The 16,430-nt window shown below is 36.7% G+C and overlaps 1 pseudogene across 1 annotated transcript; it reads left to right on the top strand.

Moving 5' to 3' along the window:
- The first annotated feature begins 11,995 nt into the window (after positions 1 to 11,995).
- On the top strand, positions 11,996 to 15,941 carry LOC137714444 (uncharacterized; annotated as a pseudogene). Its single transcript, XR_015960643.1, has 4 exons — positions 11,996 to 12,889; positions 13,069 to 13,140; positions 13,421 to 13,780; positions 13,884 to 15,941. The product of XR_015960643.1 is annotated as an uncharacterized LOC137714444 (transcript).
- The last annotated feature ends 489 nt before the right edge of the window (positions 15,942 to 16,430 follow it).

Raw genomic sequence — 16,430 nt, 5'->3', positions numbered from 1 at the left:
CATTCAACTGCCAATAAAAGTTGCATCCTTTTATTTTATTTTCTGTATTTTCTGGGGTTTGCTTCTTCTACTGTGAGTATGTGTTTTTTATTTTTTGGGTTCAGCTTCTTCGGTTATTCCACTGTCTATTTGTTTCCCAAAAGAGTAAATTGCTAATTTAGTCTCTAAACTATTCCCAAAAGAGTAAATTGCTAATTTGGCATGCTCTTTATTTAATCTTCTTTGAATAAAATTCCGATGGACAAGTGAAATAAACTGAATGAAAACTTGGAGAAGAAGTTCTAATTTTTAATATCTTCAGTCGGGGATTATTGCGATGCCTTTGACAATTGAAATGTGAATACATTATGTTGCTTAGAACACAAGTCAAAATTTTTTAAACTGGAACAAAAGTCCATTATCTAGACTCGAGTTTTTCTAAAATTGTTTTATAAATTCCAGTGTAGTTAACAAAAAGAATAAACTTATGAAAAGTGTTAGCTTAAGGTTGGATTCTAGGTAAATACGTGCTATCCCAGACAATGGAATTGCATCATGAATTTCTATATTTTCCTGAACAAATTTACTGAAAATGTTTCCAAAACCTAGGGGGTTCAAAGATATTCAACTAGAACTTTAATCTTAGACTTTCTCATTGTTGCAGTCTCTAATGGTTTAGTTAATCCTGTTGGGCTATTGTTAGATCAATTAAAAGAGTGTTTTAGCCTATTGATAGTGTATTGTCTTATATACTTTCTTATTGTTTGATCAGTTGTGATTCTGTGTAGTTCATGTTTCTGGGTGTAAAATTGTTCATACAATCTCACTTTTTCATCTAATTAGTGAGCCAAAAAGAAAATTTTTAACATTTTAAATCCTAATTATCTCATTTCAGCCAATGCATTTTTTTTTGCACCTAAAAGTCTTTGATGCATGTCCTTTTTTTTTTTTTTTTTTTTGAAGCATTGAAACATACATTGTTCGAAATTTGTTGAGCCCTTGAAACTTTAGAAGTTTAGTCTTTCATTCCTTCCTCCTCCACCTCCTCATCCTTGCTCCACCGCGAATCGAAACTAAAAGTTGCTCATCCAAGTCAGTTTCGGTTCACTCAAATCCTTAGAACCCTAAAACCCAAATTTCTTCAGATCATTCCAAAATTCAACGGCAAACACAAAACCCAGATCCCTAAACTCACTTGATAACGTGTCAAAGGCTGGGCATCCAGTTCTCATACGTGGTTCCCGATCGATCCAGTATGCTTTTGCTGCTGCTGATCTACAGGTAAAGCTTAAATTTACATACAATTTTTTTTATTTTTCTTGATTGGAATTTGGGCATTTTGTTCGTCCTTAATCCCAAACTTCTGTAATTTATGCAACTTCGATCGAAAGACATGTTTTTTATTGCTGAAAATTGTTAAGCCCAGTTTAGATATTCATTTGCTCATTAAAATAGTGTTTTGGGTTTCGTAACCGAACCTCCTTGTTCCTCTTTCAACTCTAGAATCTTCAGAATATATGTGGGTTTTGCTTTGAATTTGATAAACTTGACATGCCCCAACCCCGATATCCCTAAATATCAAGGTAGACATATGTTGGCCGACACCCGAGGGTGACGAAGTCATTTTAAACATGCATACAATTAAAACAAATATGCAATTAGAACAATTATATCAAAGCAGGAACGTATTCAGAGCATACATCTATTAAGAATAATGTGGGAAAATTACTAGGAAACTATGCCAACCCAAAAATGATACGTATACTGAGACTCAAGAATAACTACGCCGAAGTGTCCTGATGCTGGGATCTTCTGCCTCGAATCTAAACCCTGAGGGGGCGTAAAACAGAAATGGTGAGTGGACCATAATTTATATTAATACTAGTAATACCAAAAACCATTTTAATGTGAACATAATAACCCCTTGTTTTGAAAACATATATTAGGTTTCCTAAAAACCCTAGCATGTTGTGCATTCTTTAGGAAAACATATATGTGTAAAATGATATTCGAAGATGGTAGTAAAACCGCCCGAAGGCAAATCTGTAAAACCTTTGCCCAAAGGCAAATCCATAACTCTCAATAAAATTATACTCTTTAGGGTATCATGGTCATCCGAAGGCAATACATGTCCATCACCCGAAGATGAAGATATACGACACTGGGTTACGCCAGTGAAGAAACATGGTAGGCCCCATCACCCGATGGTGAAGTTGTACGACTCCGAGTTATGCCGGGAAAGAAACTCTATAACATCTCACACCGACACTAGCAATGGCTAGTGAAGCTGTCCGACACTGCTTTCGGCAGTGAAGCTTAATACAGCCCAAGAATTTGGGCCGAGTGAACAAACCCAATTCTTTGGCAAACTTGTAAATTATCCTAAAATTTTAAAACGGGCTATTATAAAACCTCTCTGTGTTCGTGAGCTGATACAATTTTTGGGTACTAATTCGAAATTTTGTTGGATAGGAACCCATAAACAAATACGAGGAAGTATGCGAATCATCACTCAGCAAGGGTGATTGGCGATAGAAATTGGGTTATTCCATTCATTACTGGCTTTATCATATTCATTACCCTCTTTTTCTTGAAAGGGTTTTGGCTTTGGAAGGCGATGGAGATCAGTGACAATGATCAGAGTTCGTCACTGTGTGGATGATCCCAGTGTAGCGTTGGTTTTCAACTCTGGTGATTTGTATGGTTTTGGGGGCGTGAATTTTTGGGGATTTCGTTTGGATTTCTGGGTAGGCAACACCTCTATTCAACTTAAATTTATTTCCCTCTTTTTGTTTCTCAAATTTGTTTGATGGAAAGATTGTTTTATCCTTTACTAAACAGTTGTTAGGATTAATAGTTTTGATTTCTTTTGAATTTATTTTTTATTTTATTTTGAAGCCCTGATTTTTTCAAGAACTGTCTACCCTGTATGTATGTGACATCCCGTCCCGAGATTATAAAAACGTATGTGTGAATTTACCTTTTTACCCCTAGTTCGTTACATTTACGTTTAGTGTTGTTTGTGTGGTGTGGCATGTGTTGGACCACACACACACACTCACACACACTATCTCTATCTCTCCCGTGATTCCCTCTCCCTCTGTCTCTTTTCTGTCTCTTCTCTCTCTCTCTCCCGAGCTCCCATTTCTTCTTCTTCCTTCTGAAAACGTATGGACAACACACAAATCACCCAAACCTTGATGGATCGAAGGAACTAAGGACACCATCGAACTCGTGAAGCTCGTACGAGTGCAACCATACCATTTTCAGGTGAGAAATCCTTCGTTTTCATGTCGATTCGAGGTAGTCCGATTTAGGTACTATTCATGCAAACTTAAACTAGCATGTTTTTGGGATTTTGAAGCTTGTAGATGTCTTAGTGAGGTCCCAAGGAGCCTCGGAATACTTCGTTGGAGAAGTTTGGACGTCGGGATCATCGTGGTCAAAGTTCGCCGGAGCTTTCGGGGCTTTTTCCGGCGAATCCACGGCGAGTTAGGGGTAAATGCAGGTATGGATGTGTTCGTCTCGTCAATACCTTCATTTTGATATATAGTACGTCGAAAATGGTTAAGAAATGAAGAAGTTATGACACTTTGAAGTTTACCCAGAAATTCCGGCAAAACACCCACCGCCGGCGAAACCAGTCCGGCGACGCGAGGATGAAGACGCGCGCGTGGGCAGCGCATGAACAGGGCGCGTGGGGGCGCGTGAGAGCTTCAAATTGAGTTCTGAAAATTGTCACGCGTTCGTGACGTCGTGTAGATCACCGTGGTATATTCATACACCCAAATTGAGCAACGTATGAGAAAGTTATGGACGAATGTTTAATGTATGTGCGTTTAAATGATGATTTTATAATTATTCTTTTATAGGTGAAACTTGTACGGACGATGAATGTAACCAAACTAGGCATGAGGGTTACGAGCCGGCTACTTATCAGTGAGTGGGCAGTTATTTTTCAGTATATATATATACGTATGCTTGACGTATTTCCCAGAAAACGTATTTTAAAAGAAATACGAATTAAATATCCTGTCATATATGCATCATATTTTAATATGTGCATTACCATAATTATGCATATTGTTGCATGGTGCTGAGGAGGCCCAGGTAAGCTACATTTGATATACATTTGATATACGTACGAAATACATTTGATATACGATTGAAATACTATGGAAATACAAATGAAATATGATTGAGATATGATTGAAAGCTCATTTACTTGCACACGTATATTAGTGCTCCCGCCTAGAGATAGAGGCACAGCCTTCACGTGTATGTTCACCTCCCGCACCGCATGCTCGCCTTGGATCCAAGTTAGGTGCACAGCCTGTCGTATAGACCACTTATGTGGGTACGACTTGTAGGTGACCCGCGATTTATCGCACAGCTTCACGTGATTGTAGCACTAGAGCATATTATGTTATATACAGTGATGAGTTGCAGACCACGCGAGGTGGTACTGAATGTGTGCAAGATATACATGATGTGATGAGATGATTATGAGCTATATATGCAGCCGAGGGCTGAGTTGATTATGATGAAATGATTATGAGTTATATATGCAGCCGAGGGCTGAGTTGATTAGAATGAAAGAGTATGAGCTATGTTTATAACCGAATGTTGAATTGATTATATGTTATTCCATCATATTCACATAGAGATGATGAGCATTCTGTTATGATACTTGGCATGACATACATTCATATTGTCTAGCATAATTTGAGATATATTACGTATATGAGTATATACTTTATTTCTGGGAAACTATACTTGTTTTACGACGAGGGGTTAGTATATTCAAAGAGAAAAAAAAAGGTTCTGAATAAGTTTGTTTTGCTGACCCACTCAACTTTGTTTTGCGCCCCTCCAGGTTTAAGATATCAGAGCTTGGTGGCTACGAGGAATCCAGCGGTGTTCTGACAGAATAGACAAAAATTAGGACTCACCTTTGGGTGTTTCATCTTAGAAATTGTATCTTTAAAGCTTCCGTACTGTGTAAATGGTTACGTCACTCTCACGTGACGGCCAGCATGCCCTCCTTCGGGACGGGGTGTGTCAATGTAGGCCTGGCAATTTCTGACACGACCCGATAACCCGACACGACACGACACGAAATTAACAGGTGTTTGGGTCGACACGATAACGAATCGGGTCGTTATCGGGTAACCCGATAAGCACCTGTTAAGATAACGGGTTGGTTCGGGTATACACGTGGGTAACACGATACACGATAATCAGAATATTATTTTTATAATTTTATAACCCTAAAAAAATACTGTAATAATTATATACATTAATTTTACAATTTTATACCCCTAAAAATTATAATAAATATATATATATATATTAAATTAACTATAAAATTTATAATAATTATATATACTATAATAACTATACCCCCAAAATATTAAGTCTATCTATAATAATTATATATATATATATATATATATATATTAAATTTTATAAAAACTATAATAATTATTAATTAATAATTTAATATGCATGATGCATTGCATGATTTTGCATCCATTGAAATTTGATGTGATTTCTTTCCATTCAAATTTCAATAATCAATTTCTTGCCGTTGCCAACTTGCCGCCTTTTTGAAAAAAAAAATGGAGGGAAAATGAAAATGTTAAGAAAAGTTGAAAATAAAACAAAAAAGTGAGGGAATTAAGGAAAGATGTTGGAAGGAAAAGTGAAAATGATAAGAAAAAGTTGAAAAGGAAACAAAAAAGAGAGGGAAAAATGAAAATTAATAGAAGTGGTGAGAAATTTTTTTTTTTTTTTTTTTTTAAGTTATTAACTTTTTATCACACACATGACTGTCATGACATATCTCACTATTTTTATAATGACACAAGTGACACGTGATGTATGTACTATTCCGTGAACCAGTCAATTATAATTTATACATACAAAATAAATAGATTTAAATCTACTTAATAAATATATATATATACACACATACACACGGAACTTGATTGATGGCATACGAATTCTCCAAAACTAATTTCAACGATCCCAACCGTCAAACTTGTTTGTATATGCTTTGAGATCACATCAACAAAAAATCATAAAAAATAAATATTCAGAGATCAAGTAACGGGACAAAGCTTTTCAACGGTTATAAACGAAAAATCACGATTTAACGGTTATTTTAACTCCGATTTTGATGATTTTTTTATAACTACACTCCTTGACCCTATATGAATACAATGAATGAATTCGATCTTCAATTTAAAATATTTACACAAGTGGATACCACAAAATCTTATGTTATACTTAATGAAAGTATAAATAAACTCTAAGTGTTAGTCAATCTATCGTTTTACGAATTCTGCAAAACTAATTTCAACGATCCAAACCGTCAAAATTGTTTGTATATGCTTGGAGATCACATCAGCAAAAAATCACAAAAAAAAAAACATTCAGAGATCAAGTAACGGGACAAAGCTTTTCAACAGTTATAAACGAAAAATCACGATTTAACGGTTATTTTAACTCCGATTTTGATGATTTTTTATAACTACACTCATTGACCCTATATGAATACAATGAATGAATTCGATCTTCAATTTAAAATATTTACACAAGTGGATACCACAAAATCTTATGTTATACTTAATGAAAGTATAAATAAACTCTAAGTGTTAGTCAATCTATCATTTTACGAATTCTCCAAAACTAATTTCAACGATCCAAACCGTCAAAATTGTTTATATATGCTTGGAGATCACATCAGCAAAAAATCACAAAAAAAAAACATTCAAAGATCAAGTAACGGGACAAAGGTTTTCAACGGTTATAAACGAAAAATCACGATTTAACGGTTATTTTAACTCCGATTTTGATGATTTTTTATAACTACACTCCTTGACCCTATATGAATACAATGAATGAATTCGATCTTCAATTTAAAATATTTACACAAGTGGATACCACAAAATCTTATGTTATACTTAATAAAAGTATAAATAAACTCTAAGTGTTAGTCAATCTATCGTTTTACGAATTCTCCAAAGCTAATTTCAACGATCCAAACCGTCAAAACTGTTTGTATATGCTTGGAGATCACATCAGCAAAAAATCACAAAAAAAAAAAAAACATTCAGAGATCAAGTAACGGGACAAAGCTTTTCAACGGTTATAAACGAAAAATCACGATTTAACGGTTATTTTAACTCCGATTTTGATGATTTTTTATAACTACACTCCTTGACCCTATATGAATACAATGAATGAATTCGATCTTCAATTTAAAATATTTACACAAGTGGATACCACAAAATCTTATGTTATACTTGATGAAAGTATAAATAAACTCTAAGTGTTAGTCAATCTATCGTTTTACGAATTCTCCAAAACTAATTTCAACGATCCAAACCGTCAAAATTGTTTGTATATGCTTGGAGATCACATCAGCAAAAAATCACAAAAAAAAAAAAAAATTCAAAGATCAAGTAACGGGACAAAGCTTTTCAACGGTTATAAACAAAAAATCACGATTTAACGGTTCTTTTAACTCCGATTTTGATGATTTTTTATAACTACACTCCTTGACCCTATATGAATACAATGAATGAATTCGATCTTCAATTTAAAATATTTACACAAGTGGATACCACAAAATCTTATGTTATACTTAATAAAAGTATAAATAAACTCTAAGTGTTAGTCAATCTATCGTTTTACGAATTCTCCAAAACTAATTTCAACGATCCAAACCGTCAAAACTGTTTGTATATGCTTGGAGATCACATCAGCAAAAAATCACAAAAAAAAAACATTCAGAGATCAAGTAACGGGACAAAGCTTTTCAACGGTTATAAACGAAAAATCACGATTTAACGGTTATTTTAACTCCAATTTTGATGATTTTTTATAACTACACTCCTTGACCCTATATGAATACAATGAATGAATTCGATCTTCAATTTAAAATATTTACACAAGTGGATACCACAAAATCTTATGTTATACTTGATGAAAGTATAAATAAACTCTAAGTGTTAGTCAATCTATCGTTTTACGAATTCTCCAAAACTAATTTCAACGATCCAAACCGTCAAAATTGTTTGTATATGCTTGGATTTTCGAGTGTAGATATAGTACTTGAACGAGAAATGTTTTAATGTTTTGAAGTAATATTTATGTGGCAATGTGTGGTATGTGCAAATTTTAAAAAAATATATTTTTTTCTTAACGGGTCATAACGGGTTAGGTCACTTTACCCGTTGGGTAAAGTGACACGACCTGTTAAGGACCCGTTAAGATAACGGGTGTGACACGACACGACCCGTTAAGATAACAGGTGTTACACGAAAACGACACGAACACGATAGACACGACCCGTTTGGCAGGCCTACCTGTATGTACACCAGATGCTCCTGACATTTCAAATAAGGTAACTTCCCAAACACTGATGTTTCGCTTTTTTACTGGTATATGTAATCCATTGAGTTCTGTAACTTTACTAATATTCGTTTACTATGCAAGTTAAATTCTTATTTTTCGGTTTGTCAATAATTTTGCTTTTCTACTCTACATCCTGGATTAAGAGGTTGCCACATCAAGGAGTTCAAGTTTTTCTTAATAGATAACAGTTGTTTTTAAGCTAGTCTGTAATCTGTATGGTCTTGATCATGTCTTTTATTTTGGTGGCAGTTAGGTGTCACTAGATGGTCTACTAAAGCAGCTAAGGGTATTGAAATCAGTTATTGTTGATTGGTGGTGGGGAATTGTAGAGGGATATGGTAGACATAAGTATAATTGGAATGGATACAAGAGGCTCTTTCAGATGGTACATGCCTGTTTTTTCACTTGCAGAAGCTTTTTTCTCTCAGTGGGCATATAAACACCACCTGTGGTTAATTGTTTTGCAATCTTTGTGGTCATTTTTATTCTTTCCATGGTTTCCTGTAATGCTTGGCAAAGTTTTGAGATTTAGTCTCTACAATGTGGGAACCAAGGAACTCACTTCCCTTTCATGCTCTGAATTCACACTCAGTCTGGAGATTATATAATCTTTTGGGCATGGTTTCTCTCTAGGATAAAGCTTCTGTCTGGCTATATATATGGAATTGGGTTTGTGTAATTAATGTCAAATAATTGAGTTCAATATAGTTATATTCCTTGGCTTAAGCTTTCATCTTTCTTCCTTCATTTTTCAAAAGAGGTTAATTTTATACTCATTTTTTAAGAATTATGCATAGTAGTTGTTAAATAATTGGGGCATTTGAAAGTCCTTGCTTCTGTAATTGTGAGATGATTATTGTGCTTTGATTTATTTAATTATGCTATAGGAGTGATGGAAAATTTAATTTATGCAGGTGTTTTCATTTTTTCTTCCTAGCTATGAATTTGGTTTTGCACATGATGCCAAAAAAAACTAGGAATAGCAAAAGAAATCAGATGGTACAAGATCATACTTCTAGAAGTCCCCGCAGCGGAACACGGGCATTTTTGCTAGTGTACTCGAAAAGGCTTATAAGGTAAGACCACCTTATCCTTGGAAACAAATTTCTTTTTTAATTTAAGATCTGGTTTTCATGCATTTTATTTTCATGTTGTTTTTGCTGTTGTGTTTAGTTGCTTCATTATACTTGTTCCTACTTTTCCTTCCGAGGACGTTGAAAACCTGTTTGTTGTGGTTTAGGAAAAAACAATTTCTGATTAGATACATTCTCTATATGTCTTGAGGGTGCAAGTGTAGTTTTTTTTCTCCTCCTCCATTATGAAGTTGCTCTCCTCATATCGTTCTGGTCATTTCATACTATTCCCTATGCTACCACCATACATTATGTTAATGTTCCGTATGATAAGAAGTTATGCACTTCATTCCTGACCAGTAAAACGCTCTGCCTCGGTTCAATCAACGTTTAGGCTCTTGACATAAAACTAAATGCAATCTATGTCATTGGGTATGGAGGATGTTCTTCCTGCATATATTGGGAATGAACATGCAACTATTATTTCATAGTTGGAGTCTGTCTCGTATGACCCTTTGGTTCTGGACGATTGATTGCTGTATGCACCTTGTCCATGTCACCAAGCCGTACTCGCCAAGTTTTAAATCCCCATTTCTTGTAGATGACAGCTCTCATTGAAGGAGAGTTCTCTTTACCCGAACTCCCTGTCCATGTCTAATAATTGTTTCTTCCTTTTTGGGGTTTTTGTTCTTTCCTAAATTAAAAGCTGAACAGATGGTACCTAATTCATGAAGGTTGATACGTTTCTTAGTATTTGACACTTTGTTGGTGTCTGGACGTTTATGGACGTGTTTGATCCCTGCCAGTGAAAACGGTTGTTTTTGATGAAACAGGGACTCTGACAGTTGGGAAACCCGTAGTAGTCAATGCTGTGCTCTTTACTCAATGGAGGAGTTGACAACTCATTGTTGTTATGCTATTGTAAAATTATTTTGTCAATCATGCTAACATGTCTCTATTTGAGAAATATGTAGGTAAATGGTGATTGGTGAGGTTCATGTGGGAAAATAATGTCCAGGTTGGTCCTGAGGTTGACTAGCATGTTTCAGAACCTGATAATCTGGCTCGAACATGTGTGTTGGTTTCCATTGATGGAAAGATCGCTGGGTCTTTTTCTGTAACTGATCCAGTGAAGCCAAAGGCTGCACAGGTCATCTCTTATCTTCACTCGATAAACATTACAAGCATCGTGGTTACTGGTGATAACTGGGCTACAGCGGCAGCCAGTGCAAGGGAGGTTGGCATTGATAAGGTGTATGCTGAGACGGATCCACTAGGAAAAGATGATAGAATCAAAGAATTACAGGTATGATTATATAATAGTTACAGGGGTGGTGTGAGTGGATTACAATTACCCAGCTCCACAAGTAATTTTATTCTGGTTTTGAACGCAGATTGATTATATTTCAAATGACTTATCTAGGGTAAAATAATGTCTTATAGAAATCTTCAAACTCATTTTTCTATATTAAGTTTGTTTCTGACTTGATATGTGAGTTATCTATCTTACATAGTGTTTTCTGACTTGTTAAAGTGGATTTGGATGCGGATGAAAGGAATGGCGGTGGCAATGATGGGAGATGGAATTAATGACTCTCCAGCTATGGTTGCAGGAGATGTTGGCATGGCCATTGGTGCTGGCACCGACGTAGCTATGGAAGCTGCTTATAGTTCTGATGAAGAGCAACTTGGAAGATGTAGTTACTGCCATTGATCTCTCTAGAAAGACCATTTCTCGAATTCGATTGAATTATGTCTAGGCCCTGGGCTACAATATCCTCAGCATGCCGGTGGCGGCTGGAGTTTTGTTCCCTTTCACTGGAATTCGTTTACCACCGTGGCTTGCAGGTGCATTCCTGCTTCATCTCTAATCGTGGTATGTTCTCTCTTGTTGCAGTCATATAAGAAGCCTTTGCATATTCAGAGCGTCACCAATGGCAAGTCTGCATGATAGTCTATGTACATATCTGTACTAGTTTTCAACTTCTGGTTGTTACTTCCCTTCTTCGTATTGCTGCAATGAATTTGTACATGCGATCGTGATTAATAATTGAGAAGCATAAGACCGTAACTCTTGGACCGTTTGCATATCATCTTTGCTTTGTTCTGTTCAGAAAAACTGATTAGCCAAGTTTAGATGATTTTCGAATCTGAAGAGTGTTCAACTAGAGCTTGATTATATGTAAACGTCGTCAAAAACATTTCATCCGGAAGAATGCAACTGTTATGTGTTTGGTCGCATTTGCATCTGCATTTGCATTTGCATTTGAATCAAAATGTATGTCATCATTAAATATCAATCTTGAAATTTATGGTGTTGTTTGTTTTGATGGTGAACTGAAGACTAAAATTCCACATTTGGGCATCTCCAGCTGTGCCCACAAAATGGACAGAACTCGTCGGCTAGCAGCACCAATTACCAAATATCACCATCAAGCTATTCGCAAAAAATGAATGGTGTTAGTTACGGCGTACGTCACCTTCAAGCTATCAGCAAAAAATGAATGGTGTGTGTGTTTGATATGTAAAAAATCCAAATCACAAGCCTTCGTTCCACTACTCTAAGTCTCCTCACTTCGACAACAAAGTTGGACTTAGACTATACCTCCTCACCTAGCTAAGCTATCAGCGAAAAATGAATGGTGTGTGTTTGATATGTAAAAAAAATCCGAATCACACGTCATCGTTCGACTAGTCTAAGTCTCCTCACCTTGACATAGAAGCCGGGCAAGTCTTGGTTTGTTTCCCTATTTATGTGAAAGTAATGAGTTCTAGTTTTCGATCGGATTTAAACAGAAAGACGAAAACTACTACAATTAAGGAGAGAAGTCGTTTCCTACTGCTGAGAATGTTGTCGATGATACACTACTTGTGTTATATCTATATGATGATTATGGCTAATTACTTAACTGCAGGTGCATTAGCAATAGCTCATACCAATTTCAGCACAGATCAGTCTGCGCTTCTTGCTCTCAAAGCTTACATCACTAGTGACCCTCAAAACATCTTGACCGCCAACTGGTCGTCTGCCTCCAATTCCAACATTTGCAACTGGGTTGGTGTTACCTGCAGTGCTCGCCACCACAGAGTCACGGCCTTAAATCTCTCGTACATGGGTCTTGCCGGAGTTATTCCTCCGCATCTTGGCAACCTCTCATTTCTCGTTGCGTTGGGCCTTAAGAATAATAGTTTTCATGGTCCCCTACCGCAGGAATTGTCTCATTTGCGCGGGTTGAAGGCGATTAACTTTGGAAACAACAACTTTATGGGAACCATTCCTTCGTGGTTTGGGTCCTTTGCTAAACCTCAAGCCATCAAATTGTACGGTAATGGCTTCTCGGGTTTCATACCGGCTGCTATCTTCAACTTATCTGCACTCGAAACAATTAATCTGAGCAGGAACCAACTATCAGGTGCGTACGTACAACACCATTACCAAACACGTAGGAATATAAATTAATATTGCTTACTTCATCATTACATTTTAACATCTTTGTTACATTTTAACATCTATATATAAGATGTATAACAATCATCTCTTTTGGATCTTTTTTCCTTCATTTTTGTTGCCATGCGTGCACATATTTAACAGGTAGCATACCCAGAGAAATAGGCAACTTAACAATGGTGAAGAGCATATACCTTGACTACAACAAGTTCGAAGGTATACTACATGACTTAGGTTTTGTTACATCTATACATACAAGACCCTTCTTAGCAGGGATCTCGTTCCACTTTAGCAAAAATGAGACGAGAGGAGTATCGTAGGATCGTATATTTACTGTGTAAGACCCTTGTATTCGGAAGCAAAAAAGGGGTCCTATATAGTGAGTACATGATCCTTATAATGTTATCCCTCTTTTGCTACAGTACAACAAGATTTCTACTAATAAGTTGCTCCTATATGTCTACATGATTTTAATATATACGGATTGATTTTATAGAACTTCCAAACGAGATAGGCAGTTTAGGTCAGCTGGAGGAGTTGTTTTTGCAAAAAAATGCCCTAAAAGGCTCGGCTTTTGTGCCTGTCCTCAACATATCTTCTTTGACTACTTTGACTCTATCCGGAAACAACATGAGTGGCAGTCTTCCGGACAATATATGTGAGCATCTTTCGAGTATTCGACGATTTAATTTGGCTCAAAACCAGCTTGATGGTCTGATTCCCTTCAAACTGTGGCAATGCAAAGAGCTTCTTGAAGTCATATTTGAGTCTAACAATTTTCGTGGAAGCATACCCAAAAGTCTTGGCAATTTCACCTACTTAACCGACATTATTCTTGGTGACAATAATTTAACAGGTAATAAATTTAGGACCGTTTGATAATCATTTCGTTTATTGTTTTTAGTTTTTAGTTAAACTGAAGTTTCAAATTTAATGCAAATATGCTAAAATTGTGACAGGTACAATACCGGATGAAATTAGTGATCTTCCACAGTTAGAGATATTAGACCTGTTTAGTAATAATCTCAGTGGTGTCATCCCATCCAAACTCTTCAACAACTCCATGATAAAAAAAAATAGAGGTTTCTATTAATCAGCTCTCAGGTAGCCTCCCAGCAAACATAGGTCTTAACGTTCCAAACCTAGAAATCCTTATTGTAGCCGAAAATAACCTCGTGTCCGAACTACCCCCTAACCTCTCCAATGCTTCCAAGCTCAGGGTGCTAGACATGAGCACAAACTCATTTACTGGGTTTCTTCCTAGCACGCTCTGTTCCTTGAAAAACCTCGAGCTTCTTCACTTGTACTTGAATCATTTGACGATTGATGCTTCTACTCCACAAGCAGCAAGCACTCTCTCTTGCTTGTTTAATCTTAGAAATTTGAAAGACTTAGACTTGGGAGACAATCCACTAAACACCACGATTCCAGCTTCTCGCAGGAATCTCTCTACGTCACTCCTATATTTTGATTTAATTCGTTCCAACATCAGGGGCAACATTCCAGTTGATATTGCCAACTTGAGCAGCTTGATATTCCTACACCTAGGAAACAATCAGTTGAGCGGAGCAATTCCAACTTCAATACAAGGGCTACAAAATCTCCAAGTTTTGTATTTGAATGATAACGAATTGCGAGGACATGTCTCGTATGAACTCTGTCAACTAAAATACCTAGCCGAGTTAGATTTGCGTGGTAATCGGCTCTCTGGTTCTATTCCTTCCTGCTTGGGTACTTTGGCAGTAGCTCTAAGAAGTCTGTCGTTAGGGTCCAATTTGTTAACTTCTAAAGTCCCATCTTCCTTGTGGGAACTCAAGTATATATTGTACCTAGACTTGTCATCCAATTCTCTAGTTGGACCACTCTCAGAAGACATCAGAAAGTTGGAAGATGTGGTGGAGATTGATTTATCAAATAACCATTTCTCCGGAAACATTCCCGGTAGCATTGGGGGTCTTCTAAATATGATTACTTTGTCCTTGGCAAACAATTATTTAGAAGGCCCTATTCCCAGTTCATTTAAAACCTTGCTAAGCCTAGAATTCTTGGATTTGTCCAAAAACAATCTATCCGGAGTGATCCCAAAGTCATTGGAAGCACTCTTGTATCTCAAGCATCTGAATTTGTCTTTCAACAAACTCCAAGGAGAAATTCCAACCGGTGGGCCTTTCGGAAACTTCTTTGCTGATTCATTTGTATCAAACGATGCACTCTGCGTTGCTCCCTGATTCCGTGTTCCACTGTGCAAAAATAGAACAAAAGTTAAGCCAAATTGGAGGAAAGCTAAATATATCATCTCAGGGGTCACATCAGTAATACTCCTAGTGGCCGCTGCATTGATTCTGATACTACGTAAGAAAAGGAATGTCGAAGTTGTACGAGAAACTGCCTCACTACATCAAGTTCTTTGGAGAAGAGTTTCGCACCTAGAACTTGTAAAGGCAACAAATGGATTTCATGAGAGTAACTTACTAGGCACGGGGGGTTTTGGCTCAGTATACAAAGGAACACTTTCAGATGGGATAGATATCGCTGTCAAGGTCTTCAATTTACAGCTAGAAGGGGCATTCAAGAGTTTTGATAAGGAATGTGAAATACTAAGCAATATCCGTCACCGGAATCTTATTAAAATCATAAGTTGTTGCGATGAACTTGATTTCAAAGCCCTGATACTTCAATTGATGCCTAATGGAAGCCTCGACAACTGGTTGTATTCTCCAACCCGCTCCATGACTATCCTGCAGAGGTTAGACATAATGACAGATGTTGCATTGGCACTAGAATATCTTCATCATGGTTACTCGATACCTATCGTTCATTGTGATGTGAAACCAAGCAATATACTACTAGATGATGATATGGTTGCACATGTTGCTGATTTTGGCATTGCAAGACTCATCGGCAGTGGAGATTCGATGACAGAAACCATGACCCTAGCCACAGTTGGATATATGGCTCCAGGTGATGTATTTCCTCAATTTTGTATATGTTGGCCTTATTAGGAGTTATAATTTTCTTTTTATCATGTATAACTAAATTCACATACAAATTTTGCAGAGTATGGGATGGAAGGAAGCGTTTCAACAAAAGGGGATGTGTATAGTTTTGGTATTGTACTCATGGAGACATTCACAAAAAGGAAGCCAACAGACGAGATGTTTGTTGGGGAATTGGATTTAAAGCAATGGATTGCGGATTCATTATTTCCAGATGCTGCAATAGGTGAAGTTGTGGATGCCGATATACTAGGGGCGGAGGAAGATGGTGATTTCGTGAGCAGAAGGGATTGCTTATCATCCGTTATGAGATTAGCTTTAGCTTGCTCTGCAGCATTGCCGAGAGAGAGGATTAACATGAAAGATGCCGCAATCACACTCACCAAAATCAAGACCAAGTATTTGAAGGACTCTGGAGGAATGAATTAGTTCTTTTTGTTCTCTATATTTTGGGATCCATTTTCTTATTGTTGTTTTGAATCTGCAAAGACTACATTATCTTCTCATAGT

This window comes from Pyrus communis, chromosome 3 (assembly GCF_041283825.1).
Source record: "Pyrus communis isolate YQ-2024b chromosome 3, ASM4128382v1, whole genome shotgun sequence".
NCBI lineage: Eukaryota > Viridiplantae > Streptophyta > Magnoliopsida > Rosales > Rosaceae > Pyrus > Pyrus communis.
This window is presented reverse-complemented; position numbering and strand designations above follow the sequence as displayed.